General features: G+C 46.3%; 1 long non-coding RNA gene across 2 annotated transcripts in view; it reads left to right on the forward strand.

The window, feature by feature from the left end:
- LOC116590905 overlaps nt 1–20119 on the forward strand; it is a 41245-nt gene that overhangs the window by 13648 nt on the left and 7478 nt on the right. For both annotated transcript variants that reach the window (XR_004285784.1, XR_004285783.1), the window contains exon 2: nt 12373–12550. This is a non-coding gene — a long non-coding RNA (uncharacterized LOC116590905). The remainder of the gene's footprint in view (nt 1–12372; nt 12551–20119) is intronic.

Below are 20119 nucleotides of genomic sequence, written 5' to 3' on the forward strand. Positions count from 1 at the left end.
AGTCAGGGTCCGCTCTCAAAGGGGAGTCTGCTTCAGTCTCTCTCTCCCTCGGCCCTCCCCGCCACACTCACTCACTCTGTCTCTCTCTCTCTCATAAATAAATAAATCTTTATTTTTTAAAAGATTTATTTATTTATTTATTTGACAGAGAGACAGCGAGAGAGGGAATACAAGCAGGGGGAGTGGGAGGGGGAGAAGAAGGCATCCCTTCAGTGCAGGCAGCCTGACGTGGGTCTCAGTCCCAGGACTTTGGGATCATAACCTGAGACAAAGGCAGATGCCCAACAACTGAGCCACCCGGGCCCCCCTAAATAAATCTTTTTAAAAAAAGGAAAATGGGGGATGCCTGGGTGGCTCAGTTGGTTAAACAGCTGCCTTCAGCTCAGGTCATGATCCCAGCATCCTGGGATCGAGTCCCACATCGGGCTCCTTCTCCCTCTGTCTCTGCCTGACATTCTGTCTGCCTGTGCTCGCTCTCTCTCTCTCTCTCTCTGACAAATAAATTTAAAAATCTTAAAAAAAAAAAAAAGGAAAATGGGGGTATAGATGGTGCAGATAACTTTTGGAGATAGTGATTCTGTTTCCTCTGGATATATAAATACCCAGAAATGGAATTGTTGGGTCATATGGCAGTTCTATTTTTAATTTTTTGAGGAAACTCCGTCCTGTTTTCCATAGTGGCTGCACCAATTTGCATTCCCCGCAACAGTGCAAGAGGGATCCCTTTGCTCTACATCCTCTCCCACACTTGTTATCTCTTGTCTTTTGAATGACAGCCATTCTAACAGGTGTAAGATATCTTACTGTGGTTTTGATTTGCATTTCCCTGATGATTAGTGATAGCAAGCACCTGTTGGGGGCTCACTTTTCATGTACCTGTTGGACATTTGTATGTCTGTTTTGGAAAAATGTTGATTCAGTTCCTCTGCTGATTTTATGATCAGATTGTTTATTATTTGCTAGTAAGTTGTATTTCTTTCTTTATTTTGGGTATTAACCCCTTATCAGATATATGATTTGCAAATATTTTCTCCCATTCTGTAGGTTGCCTTTTCATTTTGTGGATGGTTTCCTCTGCTCTGCAGAAGCCTTTTAGTTTGATGTAGTCCCTCTTGTCTATTTTTGCTGTTGTTGCTTTTACATTGTGTCATATTCAAAAAATCATCACCAAGACTGATGTCAAAGAGCTTACTGCCTATGTTTTCTTCCAGGAGTTGTATGATTTTAGATCTTATGTTCAAGTCTTTAATCTATTTTGAGTTGATTTTTGTGTATAGTGTAAGAAAGTGGTCCAGGTTCATTCTTTTGCATGTTGCTGTCCAGTTTTCCCAACACCATTTATTGAAAAGACTGTGCTTTTCCCATTACATATTCTTGCTTCCTTTTGTCATAAACTAATTGCCTGTATGTGCATGGTTTTTTCTGTGGACTCTCTATTCCGTTACACTAATCTATGGGTCTGTTTTTATGTCAATACCAGGCTGTTTTGATTACTATCACTTTGTAATGTAGTTTAAAATCAGGGAGTGTGATTCTTCTAGCTCTGTTCTTCTTTTTCAAGATTTCTTTGGCTCTTTGGGGTCTTTTGTGGTTCCTACAAATTTCAGGATTTTTTTATTTCCATGAAAAATGCCATTGAAATTTTGACAGGGACTGCGTTGAATCTGTAGATTGCTTTAGGATCTGTCATTATTTTTAACAGCTGCATGGTACCCCAAGCACAGCTGCATCATAACTCCACAATTTCTAGTTCCCTAATTTTAGATATTCAGATTGCATCAAAATACATCTCTATTATAAATAGTGTTACAATGAGCACTTTTGTCATATGACCTTGTGCACATTTGTGAATATTTCTGATGGACTCCGACGAGAACTGCTTAATTAAAGAGAATGTGCTGAATATTTCTCACTATTGTTCCCAGACAACAAGTTTGTTTTCATTTTTTCTCCTACCACTAGTGTGTGAGAGGACTCTGCTCCCTGTGGTCTGTAGGTCATATTATCAAACTGATAGGTGAGAATGGTCAATAGCCTTTTATAAAAAAAAAAAAATTAAGGTTGTATTTATTGGTTTGACGGAGAAAGAGAGCGCAAGTAGGCAGCGGCAGGCAGAGGGAAAAGGAGAAGCTGGCCCCCCGCTGAGCAGAGAGCCCCACATGGGGCTTGATCCCAGGACCCTGAGATCATGACCTGAGCAGAAAGCAGATGCCTAACTGACTGAGCCACCCAGGCACCCTGGGCAATAAATTTTTCAATAGGAATCAGCCTCGGCCATTGATACTGACTAAGCAGCTTACCACCCTCAGCACAGGGCACTTCTAGGGAACAAATTAAAGAGAGTTCAAGTTCTAGCTGTTCCCATGCTATTCCAGCTATTGCTAACACTCGCTCCGATTAGTTGTGTTCTTCTATACCCACGGTCTCTAAGACAATGTCATTATCTTGTTTACAGATGAGGGGACCCACCCAGAGAGGCTAATTCCTCCAAATCACAGAGGTCACAAGTAACAGAGCTAGGGAGGAAGAGACACCTGACGGTGAAGGAGAGAACAGCAAGGGCGAGGCCACTGGTAACCCGGGGCTTGGGTACAGACCTGGGTCTCCAGGCCAGAACCAGACCAGTTGTGAGGTCTGGAATGGTGCTGAAGGAAGGAACCTTCACGTGTGCCATCTGTTCCACCTGCGCTTGCCCTTGGGCATGAGAGAGGAACCCCCGGGTCGGGTAACTCAGAAGGACCGAGAGGAGTGGAGAGGACTGCTAGCCTGGTGACAGCGGGGGAGTTTATGAACTGCCGAGGCGTGCAGACCCTGTCCACGAGCTAATGAGAAACCCTTTCCATCCTCCCAGCACTGAGGCCGCTGCTCCAGTCCCTGCCCCAGGCCCTCAGCAGAGAATTCATTCCGCCAAACAAAGCAGCCCCTTAGCAGTCCTTATATTACCATGGCTTTAAGCCTAGGAATTCCAAGGACAGACTTGTTGAACTACTTCTGGCTCCAGCACTTGTAGACTGGTCCTCAGTTCTCAGGGGTTTGAAGAAATATTTTCAGCAGGCCCCAAATGGGGAGCCAGCAGGCCAGCTAAGTGTCTTTCCCTTGAGAGCCCATTTGTTTTCCGGGGAAGCTCAGCTCTAGTGGACACGCTTCCAGCATCCCCAAAACCCTGGGGCCCTACACCTTCAGGATTTTAGTCCCCAAACAGGAGGTTCCATCTAGGTGGTGCCATCTCAGCCCCTCCCCCACACAACCTGGAGTGGGGGGCACAACACACCACACCCTTTGCCTGGGAAGGGGGCTCTGCCCACTGGCAGAATGATGGACCCAAGAGTTTGCTGAGGTTTTCAGATGTGAGAGGCCCAAAGATCTCACAGAAGAGTCTTATGTCCTAAGCTAGTGAGAGTGTGGTCCAGGATCTCAGGAAGGTAACATCTCTCAGCCTTTTTATTTGAAAAACAGTAGTAAATCTATTCTGTGACTAGGTGAAAGAATGACTGTATTCTTTTATTTATTTATTTATTTATTTTTTTAGATTTTATATTATTTCTTTATTTGGCAGAGAGAGCACAAGCAGGGGGAGTGGCAGGCAGAGGAAGAGGGAGAAGCTGGCTCCCCACTGAGCAGAGAGGCTGATCTTGGGCTCGATCCCAGGATGCCGGGATCATGACCTGAGCTGAAGGTAGATGAGATACTTAACCAACTGAGCCAACCAGGTGCTCCAGAATGACTTAATTCTTAAGAAATGCACATACACACACATATATGCAGAGGGAGAGAAAGCACACATGCAAATGCAAATAATTGGTGAATCAGGACAAAAGGTTTTGGAAATTCCTCATATCATGCAACTTTTCTGTAAGTTTGAAATGGTATCAAAATTAAATGGTGACAGGAACACATGTGTGGCTCAGGTGGCTAGGTGTCTGCCTTCAGCTCAGGTCGTGATCCCAGGGTCCTGGGATCAAGTCCCACATTGGGCTCCCTGCTCAGAAGGAAGCTGGCTTCTCCCTTGGCCTGCTGCTCTCCCTGCTTGTGTGCTCGCTCTCTCTGTTAAATAAATAAAATATTTTTAAAAAGTTAAATGGTGACAAAAAAGTGGAATTATAAAGATCAAAGGAGCATATTTAGGTAAGTTAATTCTCATTCCCACCCGCCAAGCCCAAGAATGGATTATATGTAGATTTTGAATTATTTTTACCCAGTTGTAATCATGGACAATTTTGAAGTCTGTCTTTTTTCACTTGGTGTCAGTCACCAACTGTTGTCTGTGCTGTTACACAGTCCTGCTCACTATTATTTAAATGACTTATAAAATTCCATTATAGGTCATTGTTTATGCTCTCCCATTGAGGGACACTCTAGAGGAAGCAGGGGATTGATCCTAGATCATCATGAACTTGACACCAGGTGCTAGCCACCACAGGCTCCGTACAGGGGTTATCTTATTTGACCCTCACCATCACACTAAGATAAATCTTTTTACCCCCCATTTATGGGTAAGGAGCTTATAACAAGCCGACCTCATTCACTAGAATTCAGTATTCAATTGCAGTCTCTCCGACTGCTGTGCTCATGCCTTCCCAAGGCTCTTCCATGACTGAAAGCTTTCTCTTCCTCCTCCTCTAACTTCACGGCTCTTTTTCTGTGCTGCAGTTTCTTTCTTGTATTGTGGTTAATAATTCCATGTCCTGGGGCACCTGGGTGGCTCAGTGGGTTAAAGCCCCTGCCTTTGGCTCAGGTCGTCATCCAAGGGTCCTGGGATCGAGCCCCGCATCAGGCTCTCTGCTCAGCGGGGAGCCTACTTACCCCTCTCTCTGCCTGCCTCTGCCTGCTTGTGATCTTTCTCTCTCTGTCAAATGAATAAATAAAATCTTTAAAAAAAAATTCCACGTCCCAAATCTGAGGCTAGACTGTGGGCCCTTTGAGGGTAGGACTCACAGCAGATTCATCTTTGGAGATCCAACATGCTTAGCCCCTGTGTGTTTTATACATGGCAGAAGCTTACGTCATTTATTCTTACAACAAATATTATATTTATAGAGGGTCTACTGTGCACCCGGCACTGTTCTAGATTCTTGCATACATTAGTGATTCAGTAAACAAAATGGAGCTTACATTCCCGGGGAAGGAGATGTACAATAAAGAACATACAGGGGGCACGTAGTAGCTCAGTCAGTTAAGCGTCTGCCTTCTGCTCAGGTCATGATCCCAGAATCCTGGGATCGAGCCCCATATAGGGCTCCCTGTTCAGTGGGGAGCCTGCTTCTCCCTTTCACTCTACCCCTGCTTGTACTCCCCACCCCCGTCAAATAAATAAATAATCTTAAAAAAAAAAAAAGAACATTCATAGTACATAAGAAAAGCACATATTGTGTTAGAAGTTGCTAAGCTGGGACACCTGGGTGGTGCAGTCAGTTAAGCATCTGCCTTTAGCTTAGGTCAGGAACCCAGGGTCCTGGGATCAAGTCCCACATGGGGCTCCTTGCTCAGTAGGGAGCCTGCTTCTGCCTCTGTCTGCTGCTCCCCTACTTGTTCTCTCTGACAAAGAAGTAAAACAAAATCTTAAAAGAAAAAAAAGGTGCTAAATAATATGTGAAAACGGAGCATGGTCATGACAATAGCGGATACAGGAAGAGCAAGTGTTTAGAGTTATTGGGGTAGGCTACATTGAGGACGTAATATTCGAGCAAAGATTTGGAGGAAATGAAAGTGAAAACCGCATGAATGAACAAATGAAGGAATCAACTTCCTTGTATGATACATTCTAACTCTACAATTAGAAAGCAGTCATTAGGGACGCCTGCGTGGCTCAGTTGTTAAGTGTCTGCCTTCGGCTTGAATCATGATCCTAGGCTCCTTCGGACTGAGCCCTGCATCGGCACTCCCTGCTCCGTGGTAGTCTGCTTCTCCCTCTCCCACTCTCCCTGCTTGTGTTGCCTCTCTTGCTGTGTCTCTGTTGAATAAATAGATAGTGTTAAAAAAAAAAAAAGAAAAAAGAAAGAAAGCAGACATTAGAAGAGCTAAGACTCTAAGTCTGAGAACATAAATTCCAAGGAGAGAGAAGATCAAAGTTTAAAAGCTCATACCAATCACAGATAGGGTGAACAATGACTCATCCCACAAAGAGTGCCAGTTCAGTTGCTCCAAAGTAAGGTCGGCACGAACAATGAAAGCTGCTTTACACGTAGGTAGAAAACACATGAGACTCACACCCATAAAGATGGCATAGGCTGAAAGCACAGGACGATTTTTAATAAACCCATAGATGCCCCCCCCCAGGGTCAGTGATTAGAAAAAGTTGGGGATATTTGTAGAGCATACCCCAACCCTTTGATGCGATCCATGGCAGAAATCTAGTCTTGTGCCATGTTAGGACATAGGGCCTTGGTGTACTGGATGCTACCAAGAAGTCTTGATAACCCTGGACAGCACATCTCATGTCAGCTAGCACTGAGAGCCCTTCCTTTATGCTGGGAGCTGTTGATGTTTGTTGAACAGATTGAAAACCGCACAGGAGGAATTGTTACATTTGGAATGATTACATTTATGAGTCTGTTTGTTTTTTTAAAATACAAGAATTTTAAAATACAAGAATACAGGGGCGCCTGGGTGGCTCAGTAGGTTAAGCATCCAACTTTTGATGTCCGCTCACGTCATGATCTCAGGGTTGTGGGATCTGAACCCTGTGTCATGCTCCATCCTCAACACGAGTCTCCTTGTCCCTCTCCCTCTGCTCCTCCCCCCATTTGTGCTCTCTGTCTCTCAAATAAATAAATAAAATCTTTTTTAAAAAAATACAAGAATTAGGGGCACCTGGGTGGCTCAGTCATTAAGCGTTTGCCTTCAGCTCAGGTCATGATCCCAGGGTCCTAAGATCGAGCCCCAAGTTGGTCTCCCTGCTCAGGGGGATGTCTCCTCCTCCCTCTCCCACTCTCCCAGTTGTGTTCCCACTCTCGCTGTCTCTCACTCTGTCAAATAAATAAAATAAAATCTTTTTTAAAAACACAAGAATTACATAGAATCAACTTATTCTCTCTTTTTTTTTTACAAATATATACACGCTTTTAATTCCATCCCAATCAAAGTACAGAACATTTCTGTTACCTCAGATCCTTGTGCAGTGAGTTTCCCCTACTCTCTACCCTAAGCAATTACCAACTGATTTTTACATCTTAATATTATTAATTTAATGGCAAAGGCATCTCCTATAATTCATCACATGAATATAGAACCAACTTCTTCAAATATATAATCACACTCTCTGACCAGGTCAGGATATGTCATTTTGACCAAAGTATAATCTTTAACAGTTTATTTGCTTAGTAAATAATTTCTAAGCTAAACAGCTTTTGTTTTTCATAGACTATTTCTGTATAAATACATTAACATAATATTGATGAAATAAATCATAACTGAAATATATGGAGTTGGCTTAATATTAAATTTCTTTTTTTTAAGATTTTATTTATTTATTTGACAGAGAGAGATCACAGGTAGGCAGAGAGAAAGAGGAGGAAATAGGGTCCCCACTGAGCAGAGAGCCCGACGTGGGGCTCAATCCCAGGACCTTGGGATCACAACCCGAGCCGAAGGCAGAGGCTTAACCCACTGAACCACCCACGTGCCCCTAAATTTCTTTTTTTTTAAGATTTTATTTATTTATTTGAGAGAGAGTGAATGAGACAGAGAGCATAAGAAGGGGGAGGGTCACAGGGAGAAGCAAACTCCCTGCTGAGCTGGGAGCCTGATGCAAGACTCCATCCTGGGACTCCAGGATCATGACCTAAGCCAAAGGCAGTTGCTCAACCAACTGAACCACCCAGTCACCTCAGTTTTTTATTTCTATACAAATAGAGGCTTCGTTGCAAAACAAATACCTCCTGAAACTTTGCCTCATATATGTAGATTTTTGTTTAATGAGTTTTCTTCGAGTAGGGCACATCCACTGAATATTCCAGTTTAAAAATGTACTTAAACTTTCTGTATACTGATAGGGTATGTTCTCAAAACAGAAAAGTACGGATCAGACCATATTGTATGCTATATCGGATGTTATCATTTCCATTAAGAATATATATGTACAGGCTCAAATATGCATAGGATGTCCCTGAAGGATACACAAGGAATTGGGAATAGCATCTGTCCCCAGGGAGGGAAACTCGATTAGAAGGCAGGGGAGAAAGGCGATGTTGTTTTCACTCTCTATCCTTTTGTATCTTTTGAACTTTGTATTGTGTGTATACATGACCTTGTCAAAAACGAAATAATTTTTAATGCATCATAAAAAAATAAAGCATTGCTGTTTCAGGACAAATGTGTAGTCACCAAAGTGACTTGGAAATTAAGTAGTGGGTGTTAGTGTTATGACACATGACAGGGGTCAGGAAAAGTATTGACTCAGTCAGGAAATGCCTTCTCCAAAGTGCTCCCTTTAATTGCTGACTGTATTTTAAATCAGTTGACCTCAACTCTGTTTTACAGATTCACTCAAGGTACAGCTTATTTACATGACTTTGTCGGATAGGGACCTCTGCACTGATCTCACAGAGCCAACCATACCTGCTCTTAAAGATTGCCTTTCCTTTTTCTTTTTATCGAGTTGCAGTTTCTGATATATGGAGATTTTAATAATTATATGAGCCACACATATGAACACATAATCTGTACATGAAAAAGTACACATAGTAAATAGAGTTATGGAAAATATTCCACCTTGATAGTCAAAGAAACTCAAACTAGAACAAAGAAATATCTTATTTAAGAAGCGGTCTATTCAAAGGTTACCCCCCAGTGGCAAGGAGGGTCTGGTGAAAGTTGCGTGTATTTATCACCGACTAAAATATAAATCAGCTCAGCCCTTTGGCCGAGCATATGTCAATTCATGCAACCATAAAAATAGTAATATCTTTTGACCTGGTAATCCCACTCCTGGGAATTTGTCCTGAGGGAATTTTTTTCCAAAGAGAAAAAGCTCTGTGTGGGAAAGACCTTCATTGCATTTTATCCATCCGAGGGAAAAGGTGATGGGCTAGAAAGAGCGATGGTTTTGGAGTCGGGTGTCCGGGGTTTGATGGCTTGATCTGGGGATCTGCCACTTTGTGTCTGTGTGGTGTTGGCAAAGGGACTTGATCTCCCTGGGTCTACATCTTCAGGGTGGAAGGAGGGAAATCAGGTTGGGAGAGCCATGTGGGACCAGAGCATGGAGGATCTTGACTGCGAAGCCGAGGTCTCCAAGCTCTGTGAAGTGGGCGAGAGGATCATTGCAAGTATCTGATGAGAGCTCCACATCAGGAAAATTAACCTGGCTGTGGCATATAAAATGAATGGAACTAGCGAGAAGGTGGAGGTGGGGAGGCCCTTTCGAAGCCTTCCACAGTAGTGTATATGAGAGGCAACGACTAATTAAATGAAACAGCCTAAACTGTGTGAGTGCCTTGTGGGTGATGAGTCATTATCATAAATCTCCAGCCTCCCCACAGCATCTGTTCTATAGTCTGCACTGAGCAGAAATATTACCTAATAATACCTTCTATTTCCAAAGCCCTTTACAGTTCAAAAAGTGCTTTCATATGTATTATCTCATATCATCTTCTAGGGTGTTTACAAGTTGGCATTGTAAAGGACTTTTCCCAGATATTGTACGGGGCCTTTTCATTTATAATTTCCAGGACCCACCCCTCCTCTCCTTCACTCAGCTTCTCTTTTGTTCGGTGTTCAGCACTTTACAGTTCTTCATTCCATTTCACTGCCAAAAAAAAAAAAAAATTGAACAATGCACCCGGCTCCTTGCTTAAGTCCCTCTAAAGGCAGGTAAGTCATCAGTGTGCTGGATTTGAGCACATTTGATTTACTTAATCATTTGTTCATTTTTCTCTGATGGCACTGGAGTTTCACATGTTCCACCATATGTTGTCCCTGTGATGCTCCGTACACATGAGCGAGAGCCCCTGAGGGGGCCTGTCCTTCCTTCTCTTCTCTCCGGCTCCAGGAGGCCCAAAAAGGGATCCACAGTCACACAGACCCAACCCCTGAAAAATGGGACTAGCAACCACCCAGGAAAGCTGGGGCCCTGGCCTCCACTCTGATCGAGACGTCCTAACTCGGGGCTTCTCTGCCTTCCAGAGGCACTAATGAGCAGGGCTGAGCGGTAATTAAGACTGTGCTCTGTTCCCCATCACACAGCACAGCTGCAGCCAGCCAGGAGGAGGGAGAGGGAGGAGGACAGGAAGGATGCCTCCAGCCTTCTCTTCCTGCTCTGAGCCCACTCTCCAGGGCTCTGTCTAGTGCAGCAAGGGGAGTCAGTAAAGCCAAAGGACGAGGGAATAACTATGGGACTTATCTGCCCAAGGATCCAGATGCTAGCCAGGTGTTGCTTCTCTGTGCCAGTGGGCCAAAGCTGTGGTCTTACCAGAGGTGAGAAGTACTCTGTCTTGCAGCCAGCCTGTAAGACCTGGGTCATGATGGGGCTGTGGTCTAGCAAGTAAGGGGCAGCATGACCCATGCCACCCAGTACTCATTGCCATGCTTCTAGGGAGTCTGAGACCTTCTCTGGCTCACCTTACACCAGCGGGTCTACTCTGGAGGAGGGCCAACAGCAATCACAAATACTCAGTGAGCAACACTGAGCCAAGTTCTGGGGCTCCACAGATCAGTACAATCCAGCCCATTCCAGCACACCCTCCCGTGGGGAGGCAGATGTGGAAACAGACGTACGACTGCTCTGAGAGTGGTGAGAACAAATTCTAAGGGAAACAGAGTAGCCTGGGGTAGACTGAGGAGAGCTCTACATGTAAGGTAGCACTAGAGCTGAGTCTTGAAGCAGAACACGGATTCACCAGGAAAGAAATTTTTGACCAAGGGAGTGGAGCGAGCAAAGGCAGGGGCATGAAAGAGTAGATAGCCTGTCTTAGCGCAGTGAGCCTCCAGATCCCAAAGCTGAGGCAGGCCTGGCCCAGAGCATGAGTGGAAAGAGAAGGGATGGATTCTAGGGGCATCAGGCCTGGTAGGAGCAATTGCCAGTCTGACTCACATTCCCCAGTTTACACCACTTCGTGTGCTGATGCTCCAAGACTGCCCAAGGGGGTGGAGGGAAATCCCTGGGACGCTGTCCCTGCCACAGGTGCTGAGCAGGAGGGGGACCAGGGGTGAGTTGAGGGGATTGTTGGAGAAAAGGCAGAGCTAGAGGGAAGGGCTTAGGCAGAAGAAAAAGGCCCTGGACACAGTTGCCGCAGGGGGAGAGGGATAGTGCTGTGCATGTGTGCAAGGCTGGAGCCTGGGCCTCATGTGGGGCAGCCAAGCACCCACTTCTTGCCCTCTGGCCGCTGCTCTGTAGTCCCAGGTACCCAAAGGTTCTCAGAACCTACTCTGTCTCCAGGAAAGGGGCAGGAAGAGTCACTGATAATTCTGTAGGGACAGAACTAGGAGGTTATGTCAATCAGCTTGCAAACAGAGGTCCACCACACAAACCTGTGAGTCAGAGAAAAAGAGGTTAGCCTCACAACTGCTGGATCTTTGGTAACATTCTGACCACTTTCAACCATACATAATCAGGACTCATTTCAAATAGCCTTTAGGAAGCATGTTAACTTATGCCCACTTGGTCGGCCGTGCCCTCTCCTGCCAAGTATCCCAAGACTTCCCTTTCTCTTATCTGAGTGCTCAAGGGCCATTCTCCAAGGGGATTTGGGGTTGACTGATGAATAGAAGAAGGCTGGAATGCTGGTATGTTAAGTCATCACCCACCTCTTGGCTGGTGAATGCCCCCTTCATGTATTTCCTGCACGTAGACCTTTTTTATTTTTATTTTTTTCATTCTCAATTGGTGGTTCTTGTTTTCCATAGCAGTGTTTCCCAGAAGGCTTGAGATTTCTTGCATGGCCATAGCTTGAAAGTGTGGAAATGAGATCCATAGGCGAGCTGTGTTCTCTCTGGATCTAACCTGAGGCTGCCTTGTACCCTTCACCTACCTCTCTCTTGAAGTAGGTAACCTCCTGAGGTTAATAGGATGCCCATGGACACCCCTTCCTGGTCCTGTGTCCAGCTGCAGCTGTGATGGACAGCCTGTGTGTCTGCCCCATAGGGAAAAGATGAGGAGCAGGACGGGTGGGTATGGGTAGGGAGGAGTGTTGTGAGTCCAAGCTCCCATCACAGTCGGGCTACCAAAAATCTGGCAGTCCTCCTTGTGCCCTTGGGGACCCAGCCTCTTCTTTCCTTGCTCACCTGGCAGGCCTGTGAAGCAACTGTGGAGGGACCTTCAGAGCCAGGAAAAGGAGAGGGAGGATTAGAATGCCTTTTATTTTGAGTGTCTTTCTTTGGACTTTTGCATTTATAATATTTCTATTTCTGAAAGAATCATTTGGCTCTTTTTTCTTTTAGCATATTTTCCTTGGAGCAATAGAAGCCTTTGCAATATGGAAAAAGTGACATGTGATCCGAAGGCGTCTGGAGGGGAGCTCTGAGTGCGGGGAACTGACCTTTGCAACCACCTACCCAGAGCCGAGACTGGCGAAGGGCGAGCGGAGCCTCCAGGAATGATGTCTGGTGCCCTCCACAGGTCAGTTCACAGTGGGAGTCTTGGTGACAACCTGCAGCTGTGTGTGCGTGCCTGTGCTCTCGCCCCTCTCTCCCGCGGTTTCTCTGGATGGCTCTGGCTGGCACATCTCTCCTCTCACCCTGTGGCCAGCTGTCCCGGTTCGACTCTCTTCCTCTCTCCCTCTCTCCTTTCAGCCCAGCCTGGAAGGCCGAGGGCTGGGCCAGAGAGAAGCAGTTGTTGCTGTTTTTCCCCAGCTCCCGCTCAAACGTGACACCCGCAGAAAGGTCAAGCCCACGTGGTTCGGCAGTTCCCTGCCTGGCCCGCCCTGGCTGTTGCCATGACGACTGCTGGGCTGGAAATGTCCTTAGCCACCTCTGCTCCGCATGTTGGGTGGCCGTCCCAGGCTCCGCTCTCAGAAAAGCTACTCCGTTCGGGAGTTAAAGGGCTTCTGGGAACATGGACAGATGGACAGACAGAAAAACAGGCCGAGTCAGAGGCAGGCACCGTCTCTTGGACAAAGAGAAATAAAGCGTATTTAGGGACCCAGAGAATGTGAAGAGGCAAAAAAAAAAAAAAAAAAAAAGTGAGATGGTTGACGGAGTCTCAGAGCCTCGGCGACACGAAACTGAGTGCTGATGAACAAAGCACAACAGAGTCTGAGACAGAAACAGACAACGAGAGGCACAGGGGGAGAGGAGCCCTCACTGAAGAGCAATGGAGAGGGCCTGAGGGAGGAAGAGAGGGAAGATGGGACAGGTGTGAGAGGAGTCAGCCCACCCTTCCCCGCTCCCATCCCAGGAAAGTGCCTTGCCCTGAGCCAGGTGGGAAGCCAGTGTTTTGTCTCATCTCTCTGACATCACTGGTGGGTTTCAGTCTATTTGCTGGCCAGGCTCTTCCTCTGGCTGGATAACATTTGCCAGCCATTTGCCTTGCCCTAAGCTAACGACAGTAAAATCGAACCCCGCCCCAACACACACCCACACCCACCCCCTCCTTGCCATAGGGAGACCCTTGGTTCCATTTCACCCCAAACTCACCATAAATACCCACAGCTCGGCCTCCCTTCTCCCAGGGGGTGAAATGGGTATCAGAGCACTGAGCAGGGATGGCAAGAAGTGAGGCCAAATTAGGGAGTGCTGGGTGCGACCATCAGAGGTGATGTCGCCCCCTGGTGGGAGATAACTAACATGACAGACAGTGAGTCCGACTCAGGAACGTGGGGGTAAGGGAGAGAGAGGAACGGGAGAGAAGGGTTTCAGAACTCTGACCAAGTAGGCTGGAGGAGTGGTAACTGGAGTCACAGACCAACCCAGATTGGTCCTCCATGCTGGCCAGGAATTCTGCCTCTAACATTAGTGCACTGGTTTCCCATCTTTGAGGTGTCTCCAAGGCTTTGGGTGAGGTCTCTCAGGGTCTTTGAGTTCTGGGTCATTCTTAGCCTTAGCTTCTTAAGAAATAATAGGCCATCAGCAGAGGAAACTTGGATTCCCTCCAGCTTTTAACCACTTCTGGCCTTGACCATCGTAGAGTGAACAATGCAGCCAATGTCCCTAATTTCATCATGTCCCAAGCTCACAGGTGGGTGTAGAATAGAACAGGTGGCAGCCTGGAGAGCCCAGTGCCCTGGCGCCCTCAGCCCAGACAGTGCAGTGAGGGAGCTCAGCCCAGAAGGGAGACTACAACCCAAGAGAGCTATGGGTGGGCATCAGACAAGGCTCTGCCGATTTAGCCAACCAGGAGAGCCCACTGGGCCACAGAGGCTAGAGCGTGAAAATCAGAGTTCCTCTGCTGTCCGTATTAGGTCCTGGGCCGGGTAGGAAAGGGACCAGGGCAAATGCTGGTGGCGTCCTGCCCCACATCCCTTCAGCCTACCTCTGTGTCCAGCTGCAGCTGTGGTGGACAGTTTCCAGGCATGCTCGCGCCTTCCCCTCTGTATTGTACTGATTTATAAGACATGTATACTTGGTCATTCCAATGACAACAGTATATTTCCCAGATATCTTTGGTGTTCATCCACAGTCTCTGAAAACATATCAGAGTCAGAAAAGTGAAAGAAATGTCTTGTTATTACTGAAGGACTTCCCACCCCACCCCAAAGGCAAGGGCTGGTTGCCAGGGGGAACAACTACATGATTAGAGGGTGGGAACCTCCTGGGAGGGGAGAGGGGCTATAGGCTGAATCAGCCAATGGCCAGGGACTCAATCGTGACTATGCAGTGAAGCCTCCAGAATAACCCGAGAGGACTGGGTTGGGGAGCTTCTGAGATGGTGAACACGCAGAGGCCGTGGAGAATAGTGTGTCTAGAGGGGGCATGGAAGCTTCAGGCCCTTTCCCCTACTTTCCCTTATGTTTCTCTTCATCTTGACTATTGGTTTGTGTTCTTTATCACATCCTTTAATAAACTGATAAATGTGGGGCGCCTGGGTGGCTCAGTGCGTTAAAGCCTCTGCCTTCGGCTTGGGTCGTGATCCCAGGGTCCTGGGATTGAGCCTCACATTGGGCTCTTTGCTCAGCAGGGAGCCTGCTTCCCCGTCTCTCTCTTTCTGCCTGCCTCTCTGCCTACTTGTGATATCTGTCAAATAAATTTTTTAAAAAATGTAAAGTGGTTCCCTGAGTTCTGGGAGCTGCTCTAGCAAATTAATTGAACCTAAGGAGGAGGTGGCTGGAGACTCCAATCTTTGGCAGTTGGTCATAAGCACAAATGACAGCCTGGGGCTTGTGACTGGCATCTGAAGTGGGGGGTGGAGGACAGTCTTGGGGGACTGAACCCTTACCCTGTGGAATCTGCTACAATTTCTGGGTAGATAGGGATAGAATTGAGTTGAATTCTTGGACATCCTGCTGGTGTGTGAGAACCCCACCCACCCACCCACTCCTGTTTGGAATTGGGTCTGTGGAGGGGGGGACACACCTGGGTGACTCATGAGCGTCTGCTCAGGTCATGATTCCCAGGGTCCTGAGATGGAGTCCCACATTGGGCTCCCTGCTCAGCAGGAAGCCTGCTTCTTCTTCTCTCTCTGTGCTCTCTCTCTCTCTCTCTCTCTTTCGTTTTCTCTGAATAAATAAAATCTTTAAGAAAAAAAAAAAAGGAATTAGGTCCAGGAATGCAAGTAGACCATCCCTCTCCTCTGTGGGAGGCTTTTCTCAGCCTCTGCAGGGCACCTTGGAAGTAGCAGGAGCTTAACACTCCCAAACGACAAACCTCAACACTGAGGGATAGATGCTAGTAGAATTAGAGCCCAGATTTCCCCATCATTTAATGAGGGTCTTCGGAGCTGTGATCTTTAAGGCTCCCCAGAGAGATTCCCAGGAGAACTGAGCCATAACTACCCACAATGAGCCACTCAGTATACCCTATCCTGTCTCATTCTCCTTATTCCCTTACTCCTGCCTGCTCCCTAAAATAAACTGCCTACATCCCAGTCCTTGTCTCGTGATAGGTGTTCAGAGGACACGAAATAGCACAAGGACTGCCTTTCTGTGATCCTCCCCGCTGGAGAGTCTGCCCCACAGGGCTGGGCTAAGATAAGAATTGTTGGAGGGCTCTGCGTCTGACTGATTGGAAGGGGTCATTATCATCTAGAGAGGGAAAAGAGCTCACCAGCTCTCCCTCCCAGATTTTGGGGAGTCCAAAGCTGACTTACTAGCAGCAAATACCTGTAGGTCTCCAAAGGACAGCCATAGACTTTTTTTTTTTTTTAAGACTTTATTTGAGAGAGAGAAAGCGAGCATGAGAGGGGAGAGGTCAGAGGGAGAAGCAGACTCCCCGCCAAGCAGGGAGCCCAATGTGGGACTCAATCCCTGGACTCCAGGATCATGACCTGAGCAGAAGGCAGTTGCTTAACCAACTGAGCCACCCAGGTGCCCAACCATAGACTTTCATAACTGGAAAGGACCTTAGAGGTCACCTGATCCAACTTTCTGTGATATATAGGAATCCTCTTTACAACATCTCTGATGCCTGACTGAACCCTTCCAATGACAGGGAATTTACTACCTTTTACAAGGCAGCCTTTTCTATTCTTAGACTGCTTTTTGAAAATTTACCTTATAAGGAATGGTAATTGACCTCCCTGAAACTTACCCTCAGTGGTCCAGTTTGTCTGTTGTATGTCAGTGTTTCATTTTTCTACTCAAGACTCCTCCAAATATTTGAAGGCCAACTATGTCTATTGTATCTTCTCTTTCCAGTCCACATTGTATTGCCTTGACCTTTCTTTAAATGAGATGGTCTTCTGAGCCTCCTTAGTCTGGATCCCTCCTCCAGGCAGCAACATGAGTTTGTCAGTGTTTCTCTTTCCTAGTACCCAGATGATGCTTCAGAGTCATGTGGCCAGTGCAGGGTGTATTCTTACACTGTTAGAGCGCTAAGTACATTTCTACTATCGATTCCTAGAATTACAAATGTTGGCAGATATACAACACTACTGACTCAACTGGACTGTAAAGACACTGAACATCTGTTGTTTTGGTTTCTCAGCATCCCTTGTGCTTTTCTGCAGGTAGCAGCACTCTCCCCACTTCCCATTCTCAAATGGTTCTGGTGGGATTGCCAACCACAGCACTCTGTGCCTCTAGCCATAAGTTTGGGCCCATGACCTAGGCTCAGCCAATGAAAATATCCTGTCCCTGGTCACAGCACTTGGTTCAATGAGCATGTAACCCAGGTTGACCAATCAGAGTCCTTTCCTTGGATTTATTATATGGAGTAGGAAAGGCTGGATTTGCTAAACTGAGACGATGTGTAGAACTCCCAGGTTTCTACCTGCTATAGCTACCTACACATGAAGAAATAGAGAAAAGTTAAGAGTGAAAGAAAGAGGAGACTGAAGACACTACCCCAGTCCTTGGATCCAGTTGAATTTGAGGCCTGCTCTACTTTTGTCCTTCCCAATCAGTAACCCTCTAGGGCTTAATCTAGACTGAGTGTGGCTTATGTCACTAGAACAAACTAGTACATAGTAGTTTTTTGTCTTCTAATTGTGGAGTAAATTTTTTTTTATCTGAAATGAAGAGCTTCCTATTTATCCCTATTAGATTTCATACTTTGTCCCATTATTGCAGTCTATAAAAAAAAACTTTAGAGTCTGATTCTGTTGCCTAGTCAATTACCCATCCTCTCATTTTTTTGTAAAGATGTCTTCTATGCACTTATCCAAATCATTGATAAAAATGTTGAGCTGGGCGGGTCAGTCGGTTAAGTGTCCAACTTTTGATTTAGGCTCATGATCTCAGGGTCCTGGGATCAAGCCCCAGTTGGGGCTCCATGCTCAGCAGGAATTCTGCTTCAGAATTCTCTCCCTCTCCATGCCCCTCCCCCTGCGCTCGCACTTTCTCTCTCTCTCTCTCTTTCAAATAAATACATATTTTTTTAAAATGTTGGGGCCCCTGTGTGGCTCAGTTGATTAAGCCTTTGGCTAAGGTCATGATGCCAGGGTCCTGGGATCAAGAGCTGCGTTGGACTCCTTGATCAACAGAGCCTTCTTCTTCCTCTCCGTCTGCCTGCCACTCCCCCTGCTTGTGCTCTCTCTCTCTGTGTGTCAGATAAATAAGTAAAATATTTAAAAAATAAAAATAGAAATGTTGAGCTGAGCAGAGGAAGGAAGAAGGAGGAGGAGGATAAAAAAAAGAAGAGGGGAAGAAGAAGAAGAAGAGGAGGGGGAGAAGAAGAAGGGGTAGGGGGAGGAGAAGGAGAAAAAAGAAGAAGAAACCAGCATCATGTGAGTTTATCAATCAACAAGCATAGTTTTTAGATGGTTGTTTAAACAACCATGAATTTACGCTACTGTGCCCTTATCCAGCCTACACCCTCCATCCTGTCTCCCAGACCTCACGATTCATTTGGTCACTCTGCTGAAGATCACACTGTACCTTGGCTTCTGTCGAGTTACCAGTGGATAAGCTCATCCAAAAAGGACAAAGGATAGAAAGCCAAAAGTGGCCCTATTCTTTAAAATGCCTCAAAACTCAGGGTGCGTGACTGGCTCAGTGGGTAGAGCGGCAGCTCTTGATCTCGGGGTTGTGCGCTCAAGCCTCATGTTGGGTGTGGAGCCTAGTTCTAAAAAAGGGGGGATGGTAATAATAAAAATTCTCGTAAACTCTGCAGAGCCCATCTCCTTTTCCTGTGCACTCCCATCCCTCTCACCCACCACTGCGTCCTCCCTCCTTGCTTCTCTGCAAAAGAACTGATTTTCTTTTAAGTGGATCAGGTCAGCATGAAGAGAGGAAAGCCCGCCTTGGAAGAGAAGACCTTTACCTCAGAACAATCTGTGACATGAAGCACTTGGGATAGGTGGGTGGGGAAAGGGGTATACCTCTTAACCACAAGTTGACTTAAGGCAGCCAGTGCACCGACCCTTAGCACAGCCTCCCAGGGGTAGGTGGGGCATAAAGAAGCAGAGGTCCACCCAGTGTTGCTCCAGTCTGCCCACCCACGGAGCACAGGCTCTGCAGAGGGCTAAGCCAGGCTGGCCATCCCTGCACCACCACTTGCTAACCACCTGCCACTACCAAACCCAAGTGCCATGCTCCCCCTTCTTTTTTTTTTTTAAGATTTTATTTAATTATTTGACAGACAGAGATCACAAGTAGGCAGAGAGGCAGGCAGAGAGAGAGGAGAAGCAGCCTCCCCGCTGAGCAGAAAGCCCGATGTGGGGCTCGATCCCAGGACCCTCGGATCATGACCTGAGCCGAAGGCAGAGGCTTAACCCACTGAGCCACCCAGCCACCCCATGCTCCCCCTTCTTATTCCCTCACGCTTCCTTCCACTCGGATGCCAAGTTCCGGTGGCTCTTCCCTTCATGCTTCCCACATCCATCTCTCTGTGCCTTCAGTGCCACATCCTTATTCGTGTTGTAACCATTATCTCTTCAAATAGTTCTGCCCCATGAGCTCCTTCTTCACTTTCTGAGACTCAAATGGCACATATATTAGACTGTTTGGTATTTTCCCACCAATCTCGGAGGCTTGGTTTTCTTTTTTCTTTTCTTACTCCTACTCCTTTTTGTCTTTGTGTTTCTGCTTGGATGATTTCTGTTGACCTTTCTCAAGTTCATTGCTTTTTTCCTCAGCTGTGCCTGCCTATGGAATATCTTGTTGAAGGAATTCATCTCTGATACCAAGTTTTTTATTGCTAGCATTTCCATCTAACTTTCTTCATAGTTTCCATGTCTCTGCCGAGACTCTCCATATGTTCCTGCAAGTTGCCCACCCTTTCTCACTAGACCCATTAACATATTAGTCATTATTATTTTAAGGTTCCTACCCAGTAGTTCCAAAATCTGTCATCTGGGAGTCTGGTTCTGTTGATTTATCTTTTGACAATGGTTTGGGTTTTTTTTTCTTTCTTGCCTTTTCATGTATGTTTCATAAATTTGTACTGAATACCAATCCTGTGTAAAGAGCAGAGACTGAGGTAAATGGTATTTATGGCTGGAAGTGGGCATGCCTCTTCGGTTGGTCTGTGGGGTTCAATCAGTCGAGTTAGGAATCAGGTAGGGTTTGGGGTTTGTCGTTCCCACCATTACCTCCGTATGTCAGTCTTTGAATTCCTCGGTAGTGGGCTGCTTAGAGCAGGGACTGGGGTTTCA

The sequence above is a fragment of the Mustela erminea genome, chromosome 5, assembly GCF_009829155.1.
Source record: "Mustela erminea isolate mMusErm1 chromosome 5, mMusErm1.Pri, whole genome shotgun sequence".
Classification (NCBI taxonomy): domain Eukaryota; kingdom Metazoa; phylum Chordata; class Mammalia; order Carnivora; family Mustelidae; genus Mustela; species Mustela erminea.